Genomic DNA, 13898 nt, shown 5'->3' on the forward strand with positions numbered 1-13898 from the left:
TCCTCTGGCCCACCCCACGCGCGCCATACCTCAGCACGGTCCTTGGCCCTCTGGCGGCAGCGCGCGCGCACACACACACACACACACACACACACACTCACACACACACACTCAGCCCTGCCGGGTCGAGTCCTCCCGGAGATGGGGTCTCGCAACCTTTCTGGGTGGCAGCCTCCGCCTCACCCCTACATTCCGCAGCCCTGGGCGACCTGTCTGGTCCCAGTAACGAGAGCACACTGCCCCCCAGTGGTCTCTGTTTGTCACACACCACCGGAGGCCACAGGGCAGGCTGAGGCAGATTAGCAGTGTGGGGACCGGAGACCAGGCAGCTCAGATGCCCCGTGGGCTGGCTCTACCTTTGTGACTGCGCTCTCCGTGGTCCGCGCACGAGCGCGCACCCAGCGACTGTCTCCCGCCCTGTACACCCTCAGGACAGATCACCCTGGCCCTGGCAAAGTTATGATCCAAGTCTGACACAGGGGAGTCCTGGGGACAAAGTCCCCCACGTGGGGAAGAGAACAGACAACCAGACTCTGGCTGCTGCTAGAGCCTCAGGAGTCCAGAACCCTGGCTTCTGATCCCGGCTGTGCTGATGTGACCAGAGCTAGTCTCCTTGAGCCTCAGTTTCCTCATCTATTAAATGGGGCAAGGATGATACTGCACCCAAAGGGGTTGTGCAGACATTGGATAATACAAGGGCTTTGAAACCTGTGACGGTGCTGAGCGTCCAGTCGTGAAGGAGGAGAAGACCCACGAGCCTGACTGCCGCCTTGCTCTGTCTGTCTGTCTCTCTAGGAGGGAACATTTCTCTGGGCGGGGCAGACGGTGCTTTAGCAGAGCACACACACACACACTCACACACACACACACTCACACACACACACACACACACTCACACACACACACACACACACACAGGGACCCAGCCCTCCGCCTGCAGTGTTTGCAGGGCTCTGGACCTGGGCTGAGGGAGCTGTCACCCTGGAGTGGAGGGAGAACACGTTGCAAGCGGGTAGGAGCTGGTCTACAGGCGCCAAGGGGTGGTGCACAGACACAGGATGTGGCAAAGGCCCTGCCACTGTCCCCCGAGCCTGTGTGCTGTGTGCAGTGACACAGACACGAACCATGAAGCTGAAGACCTGCCCTGTGGAGACACAATGGCCAGAGACTTGGGGACAGAATGGGGAGACGAGCACCTTCGTTCTGTGCAGAGCCCTGGTGGGGAGGGGCCTGAATAATGACCCATTTGAGGCCCTCTGAAGTTCCCAGCCTTAGGATGGTGGTGACCCTTGTCTCGTCACAGGCAGGGACACAGGGGCGCAGAAAGGAGGCTCTGGGGGCTCGCCAGGGACGGTCACACTGTAAGGAGAGGCCTGAAGCCCCTTGGAGCGGCCTTCAAAGCACCATCTCCCCCCTTTGCTGTGGGCTAGGGGCGCTGCCAAGGAGACTCCTCGGCTCTGCCCACAACCTGCTCTCCACGGCCGTGGTGGAAGCCACCAGGCTTTAATGGAGCAGGGGTTTCCTGGAAAGTTCCGTGGGTGACATTCTTCCTCTCTACGAGGTGACACCCTCTGCCCTTTGGGCTTCTGAGAGGAGTCACTGAGGATTCACAGGCTCTGTGCAGGGACGTCCCCGCGCTCCTGCACAAAGGGGACAGGGAGGGGACAGAGGCCACCTGTTCCTCCACCCACTGAGGAAGAGAAGAGCAGACAGCAGAAGCGAGAGGGGGCAGGGGGCTTGTGTAGCAGTGCTCCTTTGATTAATTCTCCCCCCTGTCTCTGTGGGATCTCTCCTGGGGGCAGGGTCGCTTTCCTGCTCCTGCCCCTCTGGCCCGGAGCCCCACTCCCCATCCAGCAAGAGAACCTCCAGCCCTATCCATATCCTCTTAGGGTCCAGGGAATGAGGTTAATCCATCCTGTTTCACCAAGTTTATCTGCAAACTGACATTCCAGGCTGGGGTCCTGCAGGGGAAAGGGCGGCAAGGAGGCAGGGAGCTCATGGTGGGTGTGGGGAGGGGGAATTGTCTTCGGTCCTCATTAAAAAGGAAGGGAGGGGAGCTCCCTGGTGGCCTAGTGGTTAGGATTCCGGGCTTTCCCCCTGTGGCCTGGGTTCAAGCCCTGGTAGGGGAACTGAGATCCCGTAAGCCGCGTGGTACAGACAAAAAAAAAAAAAAAAAAAAAAAGGGGGAAGGGGGTGTATTAGTTGTTTACTGCCATGTAACAAATCACCCCCAAACTCAGTAATTTAAGACAGTAAAGATATTATCTCACAAGTTCAGGAATCTGGAAGCAGCCTGGCCGAGTAGTTCTGGTGCGGGTCTCGTACGGGGGTTTCTGCCACGATTTGGGCCAGGGCTGTAGGCATCTGAAGTCTGGGCTGGGCTGGAGGACCTGGTGGTGAAAAAGTTCCCTCAGGCGGCTGCCGGCCAGGGGCGTTGGTCTCTCCCCACATGGGCCTCTTCACAGGGCTGCTCATGACCTAGCAAGACGAACGCTACCATGTCTTTACAATCTAATCTGGAGAGTGACGTGCCATCCCTTCTGCTGTTTTCTGTTGGCCACAGAGCCCATGCTGGTACAGTGTCGGGGACAGCATGAGGGTGTGAGGTGAAGGAAGCAGGAATCGCGGGGGCCATGTTGCACCCCGCTATCATGGTGGGGAACGGTGCCTGAAAGAGACATAGGTCAAGGGGGGAAGAGGCCTCTCTGAGGACCTCCACCCCCAGCCCTGCCAGGGACCTGACGGCCTCCTCCAGAAGTTCTGGAGGCCAAACGAGGTCCAGAGCTTTGCCCAGTCCAGCGTGTCAGGCAAGAGGCCATACTGTGCGCCTTCAGGCCTGTGGTCACCGTTGCCAGTGTGTCCCCCGCCCCCGATCTGGTCTTCTCATCTCCACGGGGCAGGGCAGCCCCGCAAAGGTGCCTGCCTCACCTCCCCCAGCAGCCAGAGGTACTAGGCCTGGGCCCCTGCTGTTACCCCTCCCCCAAAGGAGGTGAGCTTAGCTTTCCCTGCTCGGGCCCACCCCAAGGTGGGGTTCGCCCTTTGAAGGGAGTGAGATTGGGGTGGGGATGGGTTCTATCTGCTCCACTCTGTGGCTGACAGTTTCTCCAGGGGCTGCAGGTGCCAGCTGGCTGAGCCCAGGCTGGGCTCTGAAATTTGCCTGCTCATACCTCCCATGGGGCGGGAGGCCTTGGAACCACCCTCTGAGAGTTGTAGAAAGTGGTCGTGGAACCCGGGGGGGAATGTGGCCTGGGTGGAGGTGATGCAGTCCTGCAGAACTCTGCTTCCCAGAGAACAGCCTCTGTGACCCCTCGCCCCTCCCCCACCCCCAAGCCCCGCCCGCGCCCGCTTTGCCGAGGCTGCGGAGGGTGCCGCCGCAGCTGTTCTGGTGAGGAGGCCACCACAGGACTGCACCTGGGGCTTCCAACCTCCCTGCTCCACAGGCGGCCCCACCCCTCCTCCCATAGCCTGGTCCCCGACATTCTGTCAGCAGCCTGGGTGCTGGCTGCCCTCTGTCTCCACCTCTTGCTCCCCCCTTGGTCTCCCCCCCGCACCTCCAGCCTGGAGACAAAATACAAGCAGCAAAAATAGCTTTGTTTCAGGGACCAGGAGACTTCTGGAAACCCCCATGCTCCGAGCCTACCGTCATATAATGGGGCAGAGAGCTTAACCTCGGTTTCTTCTTCTGTAAAATGAGGATAGTCATACGTGCTGAAAAGGTCTGGCATGTGCTAATGTATGTGAAAGTGCTTTGAAAATGGAAAATCTCTCTATAGATGTGAGGGATCCTGGGGATGCCGAGCCTCAGAAGCCCCAGATGAGGTCACTGGCCTCCTACCCCCTCCATTGCTGTGGGAGAAGACTTCCCGCCTCCTCATCCTGGCCTTTCTTTTTTTTTTTAAATTGAAGTACAGTTGATTTACAATATTATATTAGTCTCAGGTGTACAGCATAGTGATTCAATATTTTTAGAGATTATACTCCATTTAAAGTTATTACAAAATGATGGCTATATTTCCCTGTGCTGTACAATAGGTTCTTGTTGCTTCTTTATTTTATACATAGTAGTTTGTATCTCTTAACCACCTACCCCTCTCGTGCCCTTCCCCCTTCATCCTGGCCTTTCTTTTTAATTTATTTTATTTATGTATTTTTGGCTGCGTTGGGTCTTCGTTGCTGCGCGCTGGCATTCTCTAACTGCTGCGAGCTGGGGCTACTCTTTGGTGCGGTGCACGGGCTTCTCACTGTGGTGGCTTCTCTTGTTGCGGAGCATGGGCTCTAGGCACACGGCTTCCATAGTTGTGGCACATGGGCTCAGTAGTTGTGTCTCTTGGGCTCTAGAGCACAGGCTCAGTAATTGTGGCGCACGGGCTTAGTTGCTCCGCGGCCTGTGGGATCTTCCTGGACCAGGGCTCGAACCCGTGTCCCCTGCATTGGCAGGCGGATTCTTAACCCCTGCGCCACCAGGGAAGCCCTCCTGGCCTTTCTTAACGCAGAGGAGAGGCAGTAGGGTGAGGGGGACCATCCAGGGATTAGGGGCCAAGCAGGTAAGTTCAAATCCTAGTGCCATCAGGTGTAGTTACTAGCTTTGTGACTGTTAGCGATTCTCTTAAACTTTTCGAGCCTCAGTTTCCTCATCTGTATGGTCTGGAAAATAATACTTATGCCCGATCATTGTTGTAAGGATTAAATAAAATACACAACCATATAAAGCACACAGCAGTTCTAAATGTTCAATATAAACTTGCTGTCTCTTCCCCTTTTCTTTTCCTGCTTGAAAACCCCAGAGGGAGGCATTGGTTCCTGGGAACCCATCTTCACAGGCAGTCACAGGCCACAGACCCAAGAGCTGGGTGGAACTGATGTACCAGATGGACTGGACATCAGTACCAGTACATCACACCGTCCATCTGGTACATCAGTTGCAAACTGGTGGGCCCTGAGCTAGATCCAGCCCTTGGAATGCTTTGTGTGATTTATTCAGTGTTAGAACAAAACACAAAATTAGTTGCCAACATTAAAATTAGGAGATATTACATAAATGTCTGGTTTCCCACCTTCTCTTGAAATTTTGGCAGAGCTGGCGACTCTGGGTTCACGTTCTGGTACAACCTCTACTGTCAGCTCAGCTGGAGCTGTGTGGTTAGTAGCTGCCCTCATTAGCTGAGGCAGGGCCTCTGTTTACCTCAGTCCTCACCCCTCCCTATTGTTTACTACCAGCTTTTCTCAGTTATAGTGCCTAGCAGGCTCCTATAGGCATTTAAATCTGTGAGCCTTTCTATAGCCCCTCTGCATTCATTCATTCAGAAAGTATTCACCAGCCAGGGGTGGGGGGGAGGGGGGAACAGAGAGTTTGCATTTAAGAGGGACAGAGTTTCAGTGGGGGAAGATGAAAAAGTTCTGGAGATGGGTGGTGGTGAAGGTTGTACAATAACATGAACGTACTTAATGGCATAGAACTGAACACTTAAAAATGGTTAAAATGGTAAATTGTATGGGATGTATCTATTACCACCGTATATTTAAAATCAATCAATATCAATACAACTTAATATTTTAAAAAGTATTCGACAAGTATTAAGAGTCTACCAGGCCCCAGGCTCTCTGCTGGGTGCTAAGTAAGACAGACGTGGTCACCACTGTAGCCCTTGAGACAGACACTAAACAAAGATTTCATAATTGTTTCACTTAGATAAGTGCTTCCAAGGGAGAAGCCGCACAGGGTACTGGGAGGTCTTACCACAGGTGAACCTTCATTCAACTGGGGCGCCTGAGCAGCCTTCTCAGACTATGAGGTGAGGGTGTGGAGCAAGGTACAAACAGCCAATCCTGCCCCTGGGGTGGGTGTGCTGTTCCTCACCCCACAACCCTCACCTCTGGACCACCCGCCTCCAGGCTTCTTTCAGGGGAGAAATCAACTTCAGTCTCATTCCAGCCTCTGTTATGTTGAATTTTCTTTCACTGAGAGCAGAGCCCAGCGGTTACTGATCTATGCTTCCCGCGGAAGCCTTTCTCAACCTCCCAGTTGAAATAAGGTTCCCTGTGACAAGCTGTCCCAACATTCTGTGCTCCTCCCTTTGTAGCACTTATCCAGTTACGATGGAATTATTAAATGTTTAGTGTCCGTGTCACCATGTCTAGCTTACTTAACATTACACCCCCGGGCCCCAGCAGAGTGCCTTGGGCTGGTAAACACTGCACATTTGTTGAATATACAAATGAATGGAGAGAACTAGGCCAGGTCAGGGGTTATGGTCTTAAATGCCTACAGGAGCCTGCTCAGTCATGTAAATGAGAAAAGCAGGCAGGATGTTTGCATTCCTGCCTGAAGGAGGACACACACTCTCCCTTGAAGGACACGCCTTAGGGGTTGCACCTAATACTTGCTCTTATATCCATTAACCAAAACCGAGTCATTTAGCCATACCCAGCTGCAAGGGAGGCTGGGAAATATAACTTAAATCTGGGCAACAATGAGCTCAGCTAAAAATCGAGGGTTCTATTACTAAGGAAGAAGGAGAAAACAGATTTGGGGGACAACTAAAGGTCTGTCTGTGCAGAGAGAGAGCTAAGAACTGAAGAGTGGATACAAGTTTTCCAGTTTGGTGATTCTCAATGTGTGGCCCATGGGGGTCCCTGAGACCCTTTTGGGGAGGGGGTGTTGCCAGGTCAAACCATTTTCATAAAAAGAATAGGACATTATTTGCCTTTGTCACTATGTTGACATTACAATGATGTTGCAAAATCTGGGTTAGACTGCTGCCTTAGCACAAATCAAGGTCATGGTGTCAAACCACGCTATGGTCATTGTGCTCTCTACCGCCAGGCACTTGCAGTAAAAAAAGAAGAAAAAAAATTAATGCCAGTTTCACTTTAGAATGCACTTGATGAAGCAGTAAATATATATTAATTGTATTAACTCTCAACCCCTGGGTACACTGTGTTATGAAATGAGAAGTAGCAGAAAGCGCTTTGGCTGCAAATAAAGCACAATGGTTGTATCAACAGAAACACTCGTATTAATAGCTGGAGTTGCAAGCTGAACTAGCCACTTTTGTTCGTAGTAAGAGAATGTCGTGATGACACGCGCATGTTGGAAGGACCACTCAGGCTGCTGTGCAGAGGATGGCCTGGAGGAAGGTAGAATGGAGAGGCCAGGAGGCCAGTGAGGAGGCAGGAGCTGTGGTCCAGGCGAAGGATGATGATGGCACCGTGGATTGGAGTGGTGGTGGTGGGCAGAGTGACTTGGACAGACTTCAGAGCTGCTTAGAAGGTAACTTCCAGGGGAACTGGTAAATAAATACATGGGAGGGGGCGGGTGAGGAAGGAGGCAGAGATTACACCCGGCTCCTTGGGCTTGAGCAGCTTGGTGGATGGTGGAGCCCTCACTGAGTGGGAAACTTGAACAAGAAGTAGGTTTGGAGGGCAGTACTATTCAGGGGATGAGTTTAGTTTGGGATGCGTTGAGTTTGCTATGTCTGATGAACATCCAAACGGAGAAACCCAATGGGCAGACGGATACCCCCATTCGGCGCTCATGAGAGATCTGGGCCAGAGAGAAACATTTGAGGGTTGGCCGTGGATGAAGGCCCAGAGGAAAGGAGCCTGGTCCATGGTCACTCTGGGTGTCTGAAATGCCTCAGCCCAGGCCTTTTCTGCTACACGGGCCCAACTATAATGCCCCTGGGGAGGGAGCCCCAGAAGCCCTCCCGGAACAAATGTCCTCAGGGTCCTGGAGCCAGGGGCTGTGTGGGGCTGACCACAGCGGCTATCGTAGGCCCTCTATCTCCCCCCCCCCCACATCTGCTTTCCCTGAAGCCCAGGCCAGACTGTAGTATCACTGATACAATCTTTTTCTTGCCACCCAACGAAAAGCACAGTGACGCTTGTTCTCGCCACTCAATGAGAAGCGCAGTGACACTCTGGGCTCCAGCCGGGTTCTGCTGATTTTTTTCCCTTGACTTTGCCATTTTCATTTTGACAACTTCCCCAAGAGGCAGGGGGTGGGGACCCCAGCCCCAGGTGGTGACGTTGGGGGCTGGCCCAGGTCTGGGGCGTGGACGAGCTCACTACCAGGCTTCCTGTGTCTCCGGTTTAGCACATCTCTGCAGAAGTAACAGGCGCTCTCCCCGGTGGGCGCCTGCTCCCAACACTCACATAGACACACCTGTGCAAGAAGCAGAGGGGAAGGGAGACCCAGGCCCAGAGGTAAGAGGGACAGACAGGGCTTCGTTCCTTCCCGAGGGGCGGGGAAGGGGAGAGGAATGCGGCAGAAGATGTGTTGGATTTCCAGGTCTCTGCCCACAGCTCTGACCACCTTCTCTTGCATTTCATGAGCATTGATCTCCCCTTGGAAATGGGAGCTTGCAGAGGCCGGGGATTACGCCACACTTCTCTCCGCAGTCCCACGGCGCACAGCTCAGTTCCCAGAGCGGAAGGGTGTTGACTCGGAAAGGTGACTCCGAGAGCAGAGAAGGAATGGGTGCTCAAGTGCCCCGGGCTGAGAAAGGCCACTAGTCATGGGGAGTGGAGGAGATGAAGACAGGGAGAGGGGAAAAGAAGAAGACAAGAGGGAAGGAGGGATGGGAAAGACATAAAAATAATCAACAAATATTAAGGAGGGAGGAGGCCTAGAAAAAAGAAAGGAAAAGAGAAAACAAAATAAAAGCAAGAAAAAGAGAAAGAGAAGTAGAATCTGGTCTAGAGACAACTCTCCTCCAAAATTAATTTTCCCAATGACCCAATCACCAAAAACTCACACCAGAACTCATACTGGGGGCACTTCATAAGCTGTGTGATTGATGTAGCCTCCATCGACTCCCTGTTTATGTGTTTCTACACTTTTGTGTACTTTTTGTGCATTTTTAGGATTTTTGAACAATATGTCTGAAGGCACTTCCACTTTAATTAGCTTTAAAATGATAAATGAAGCAGTGGAAAGGTAAAATTCCCAGAAAGGGTTGAAACTGAGCTCTTCGGTATGACACGCTATAAAAGTGACAGATACGTATTTTTAGGCCACGACATCGTTAGAAAAATTGGTTCTAAGGAATTGGTTTTAGGTGCCTCAGCTGCTCTGGAAAAGGAGGCTAGTGCGGGTTAGAAAAGGATTTGCAGACCCTCCCCGGGCTTGGTGGGCGTGTGTGATGGGGGGGGGGGCACGCAGGAGGTGATACCCCTCAAGTGGGATGCCCTGAGGACCCCAGCCTTCCGCTCCCATGCCCTGGGTCCTTTCCTCTTTCCTGAGGCCTCCCTGGCCTCCAGCCTTGTTCCCTGGGGGTCCTCTGTCCTCCCTTCCTGGCTGGATTCTGGGCGAGGGGCCTCCCTCCTCACGGTCAGATCCCTCAAAATAGAAAGGCCCCGTTCTCGCTAATTCAGAGATTTCACTCTGGGTGGGATAGCGCTTCCTGAACGTCCTGCTCTTGTGGCGTGACTTTTTCGGGGTGCGAGGCTGAGGGTAGAACCTGATGGGAGAGGTCACCGCACCTCATGTTCTGGCAAACAATTTCTTGCGCTGTGCAGGCTCTGGGCTCGACCAAAATGGCCGCCCTCCTCACCTCCGATGAAAGGGTTCCCAGAGGGCCGGGTCAGAGAGAACCCCGGGCTGTTTCCCTCCTTCAGCGTGGGGGCCCTTAGGTAGAAGAGGCCCCCCTGGGATAGAAACTCCCCCCACCGACCGGTTTGGGGCAGAAGCCCCTCAGCCCTGGGGCCCTGATCCTGGCCACGGTGGTGTCCGCCACGCAGCTGGAGAGCAAGGGCCCGGCACGCCGTAGACCCTCAATGAGCGCTGGTTGAATGAACTACCTCCGATGAGGGTGGGTGTCGGGGAGGAGCAGGCGGGGGCCTGGGTTTGTGGGCTCCGAGGCTGGGGACTGTTCTGCACCTTTCGGGGGATTGTGGTAGGAGGGGGGCTGCGCTCTCCCCACGTGGGCGGCAGAGACAAAGGAGAGGATGGCGGAGGTTGCAGCCAGGGAACCACAAGGGTCCCTCAGAGGGACCACGTCGCTAGGAAGTCAGTTCCTGTGAAGCCGGGAGCAGCACCCGGGCGCGTGCGGTGGAGGCCGCATCCCGCGGCGGGGCTGGAGGGGGCTGCCGGGGGCCGCGGGGAGGAGATGAAAGTGCCTGCGGGACCACAGACGGGCACTGCGGCGGGGATGCGCCCTCCTGCTCCCCCCCCAGCCTCGCTCCTCAGCCCAGCCCGGGCCGGGGAGCCTCGGGGCGCCGAGGGTGTGCGGTGCCTTGCCACTTTGGCCTCTCCTCGCCTCTCTTTGGGTGTCCTGCTCCGGGCGTGGGCGTGGGTCTGGCCTCTCAGAATTCCCTTCGCTTCCCCTCCGCCCCTACCTTGTTTGTAGGACCCTGGGCTTTGTGTGTGATCGTGGGCTGTGTGAAGTGCAGCTGCTGCTTCAATGAGCTGCTCTGGGTCTCGCCCTGCCGCCCTCTTTCCCACCCATCCTCCCGTCATCTTCCCTTGGGGCTTCTGTGTGTTTCTCTGAACCTGTCCTTTCCCTTTTCTTTTTTAATATTTATTAATTTAATTAATTTATTTATTTTGGCTGCACTGGATCTTCGTTGTGGCATGCGTGTGGGATCTAGTTCTCCGACCAGGGATCAAACCCAGGCCCCCTGCATTGGGAATGCGGAGTCTTACCCACTGGACCACCAGGGAAGTCCCTGTCCGTTTCCCTTTGTCCAGCCTGCAGCCATCTCCCTGGCATCCGCCCCTGGGCTCCAGGCTGTGTTCTGCAGGCTCCCTTCACACGGAGGCTTGTGGAAGCTTGCATCCCTGCCAGAGGCCTGGATGCCGGTTTCCAGGCCAGAAGGGCCTAGAGAGTAGTGGCAGCTGGAGAGAGGAGGGATGCCAAAGGAGAAGAGGCAAGGGGCTCTCAAGGTGAGCCCAGGAGAGCCAGACTTGCCTCCCGGTGTCCGAGGCACAGAAGAAGGGGGACACGGATGCAGGGAGTTGAAGGTGGAGGCATCAGCGTGGGGAAGCATAGGTGCAGGAACGCACAGATGTGAGCAGAGAAGCAGGGAGAGAGAGAGAGGAGCCAGGGCCTCGGGGACCAGCGGGCCCTCCCAGCCGCTCTCAGGGGCTGTGGTGCACAGGATGCTACTGTACCGGGGCGGAGCGCCTCTGGGGAGGCTGAGGATGTGGAAATCAAAGGCCAGCTCTCTGAGGCAGCAGCGGAAGCCCCAGGCACCAAAGCAAACAGCAGCTGGGAACCCAGAGCCTCCTACACCAAGCTGAGCCCTGGGGTGGTTTGGGGCAGCGCAGGGAGCTGGTGGCGAGAGGTGGCCCTTGCACAGACCCCAGGATCACCGAGTGGGGAAGAAAAAATGACCACCACTTGGGGAGAGGCAAGAATGTCCCCAACCTTGCTCAGGCATCTAGGCTGACTTTGGACCCCAGGGAAGGGCTATCCCACATGCAGACTCCTTCACTCTCCGCTCACCAAGGACACGGTGAGTCTGGGGTGGCGGCAGTGGGACCCGCTCTCAGATGTAAGCGTGCCCTGCCCTACTCTTTCACCCCAGCCTTCCCCTCTGTGCCTCCACGGCCTAGGCCAACTTGCAAAACAACTGCACCTGTGACTAGCTTCCCTCTTCCTTTCCTGGAAACCTTCTTCCTGACCTCTTCTCTTCCTATTTCCCTGGTTTAAAAAAATTCTATCAAGTTCCCACCATGAGTTAGGCCCTGGATAGTTCCTCTTTCAGGCAGATGGAGCAACAGGAGGGGGCTTTCCCCCTGCCCCCCAAACCTCATGAGGAGGACCAAGCCCTCAGCACCCATCTGAGTGCTATATCCTTATCATGGATCAGTGCCCAACAGGAAACAGAATGCATCTCAGATGGTTCAAGACCATCTGCAGAAAGAGGCGTGGACAGGGGCCCAACCAGCATGTTGAGGCACCAGATACCAGTAGGAAGAGGCGGAGTCTTGAAGGGGAAAGGGCCAACCTGATGTTTCTAGAACCCAGTGAGGGTTTGAGCTGTGGTTAGGGGGCCATCTGACAGAAGCTGTAGTCGCCAGGGGAGGGAGCGGGGAGAGAGGGAATACAGCCATTGCCAGAAAATATGCCCAGAGCTGGGAGAGAGTAAAGATAAAATACCCCAGCCTCTCTCCCTGGCCCTCCCATCTCTTGTGGGTGCTTCTCAGTGGCCAACCCCAACCAGGAGCTGGAGGGTGAGGGAGCCGGGGTGACACGCTGTGTAGGGTGTGTAGCAGTCAGCCTCCTCGTGGAAAGCAGGGCAGAGAGGATGGAGCATACCTGGGGGGGATGCGCACGAGAATAGGCGGCGTGGATGCGGATGATTGGGCTTCATCCAGGCCAGGCCTGGGTGGGTGCAGACCCTTCGCTGACCCATTTTAGTAACAGAATTAACATGTTGAGTACAGAAAAAAGGAATCAGTAATTTCCCCTCTTCTGTTCAATTCAATTTGGTTTAAGTTACCCAAACACACCCCGAGACCCTTCTCTGTGCTCCAGCTGGTACCAGTGGCAGCATTGCTGGCTGGACCATCACCTCTAACCCAGAGGAGATCAAGGTGGTGGAGGAGAGGTGGGAACCCAAGTCATTGCACCCGAAGGTAGAAGGTGGGACGTGCCCAAGGGGGTGTCAAGTTCAGAGTGGGAGGCTGTGGGAGTTCAGAGGGGGCAGATCACTGCAAAGGTGGTCTAGAGGGAGAGAAAGACCAGGCAGTGGGGAGAGAAAAGTAGGTCTGGATGCACAAACTCTGGGCCAGGTGCATGCCGACACTGCCTCCAAGGCCGTCTATGCTCTGAGGCCCGTTTACAGCCTGGGCCTGGAGTTCAAAGACACTTTTCTTTAAATTGCAGTATAGTTGATTTACAATGTTGTGTTAGCTTCTGCTGTACAGCAAAGTGATTCGGATACATGTATATATATATACATATACATTCTTTTTCATATTCTTTTCCATTATGGTTAATTACAGGATACTGAATATAGTTCCCTGTGTTACACAATAGGACCTTGTTGTTTATCCATTCTGTATATAATAGTTTGCATCTGCTAATCCCAAACTCCCAATCCAACCCTCCCCCACCCTGCTCGAAGACACTCGAGCCTGCCCCTGCCTGCCTTCCAGGCACTGTCTGGTGGCCTTCCTTTAGTCTCTACTTCCTCCATGTCATCTATCTGGTCCCGTTACCACATCAAGCTTCCTAAAGCTCTACAAAGACCACTCACATCTCTGCTCAAAAAAACAGCAGCGACTCCCAGTGGCCTGCACAGCCGAGCCCTAACTCTCTAGCCTGCCTCTGAAGATTCAAGGTCAGGTTCCACGCGCCTTCCCATGTCACCCCCGACTACTTCCCTCCACAGCCCCCTGACCTTGCACATGGCAGTGGGATGCCCCTCCCCTTTCCTTTCCAGCTAGCTCAGTGTTTTCAGACTTGAGTGTGCATCAGTCGCCCAGAGGTTTGCGAAAACACAGACAGCTGGACACACCCCCAGCTTCTGATTCAGCAGGTCTGGGGTGGACCCGAGAGTTTGCCTTTCTCACATGTTCTCAGGTATCAGCCACTGCTCATGACCTGTGACCACACGCTGAGAATCACTGCTCCAACCCAGTGCCGCCCATTCCTTGAGGCCCGTTCAGAGCCTTTCTGCGACCCCCTCCTCCACAGCCTTGTCTGTTTTCCAAGCCCACAGAAACTCTGAAACATCATCTTTCTCCTTGCCCCACTCAGAGGCCTCATAGGGTCGGTCTGACAGTGAGCAGGGAATTGCCCTCTGCTCTTTCTCTGACCGCATCACTCACACTGAATCAGGCCCCAAGTCCTGGCAGTTTTATTTTATTTTTTAAAAATTTATTTATTTATTTATTTTGGCTGTGCTGGGTCTTAGTTGCGGCATGCGGGATCTTTAGTTGCGGCATG

At 54.4% G+C, this 13898-nt stretch overlaps 1 protein-coding gene across 1 annotated transcript in view; it reads left to right on the forward strand.

Moving 5' to 3' along the window:
* The first annotated feature begins 8191 nt into the window (after positions 1-8191).
* The window catches only part of CD4 (CD4 molecule), a 35371-nt gene continuing 29664 nt past the window's right edge, over positions 8192-13898 (forward strand). The window contains exon 1 of the mRNA XM_059935221.1: positions 8192-8205. The gene's annotated coding sequence lies outside the window, so the exon portion shown is untranslated. The remainder of the gene's footprint in view (positions 8206-13898) is intronic.

Source organism: Balaenoptera ricei, chromosome 10 (assembly GCF_028023285.1).
Source record: "Balaenoptera ricei isolate mBalRic1 chromosome 10, mBalRic1.hap2, whole genome shotgun sequence".
Taxonomy (NCBI): domain Eukaryota; kingdom Metazoa; phylum Chordata; class Mammalia; order Artiodactyla; family Balaenopteridae; genus Balaenoptera; species Balaenoptera ricei.